Source organism: Dendroctonus ponderosae, unplaced genomic scaffold (genome assembly GCF_020466585.1).
Source record: "Dendroctonus ponderosae isolate FM_Combo_2020 unplaced genomic scaffold, Dpon_F_20191213v2 Dpon_F_20191213_1, whole genome shotgun sequence".
NCBI lineage: Eukaryota > Metazoa > Arthropoda > Insecta > Coleoptera > Curculionidae > Dendroctonus > Dendroctonus ponderosae.
This window is the reverse complement of record NW_026017110.1, coordinates 57,371,004-57,371,445: the sequence shown is the minus strand read 5'-3', so window position 1 is coordinate 57,371,445 and position 442 is coordinate 57,371,004. Positions and strand designations below refer to the sequence as shown.

The 442-nt window shown below is 37.3% G+C and overlaps 1 protein-coding gene across 2 annotated transcripts in view; it reads left to right on the top strand.

Annotated features, from left to right (window-relative positions):
- Positions 1-442, top strand: part of LOC109538030 (neuronal acetylcholine receptor subunit alpha-7) — a 97,846-nt gene that overhangs the window by 56,185 nt on the left and 41,219 nt on the right. The gene's annotated exons all lie outside the window — the stretch shown is intronic.

Genomic DNA, 442 nt, shown 5'->3' with positions numbered 1-442 from the left:
CACAGAATTCGTTTTGGCATCGTTGGATAGAGAATTGAAAAGTCGATTCAGTCGTAACAACGTGAGTGAAGAAATTCGAGTAGTTTTGACACAGAAAGGGAAATTTGAATATCAGACACTTAGGTGCAAGATCATGCCAAAATTTCATGTTTTCCGTCCCGTTTTTGCTCATTTCTCTGAGGCAAAATGAGCAAGAACGCTCGTTTGTACATCATTCTAGAGAGAAATAAATGACCTTTTTAGAAAGTGAGCCATGGATGGGGAAATATTGGCAGTTTTCAAAAAAAATGTTTGAATTCAAGAAGTTTTAGATTTGCGTGGTTTTTTTCTGAGTTGCAAAATCCACTTGAACATGACGCTGCTTTTTTAGAAGTTTCTCAAGAACCATTCTAGTCACAGAATTCGTTTTGGCATCATTGGATAGAGAATTGAATGGGGGGGT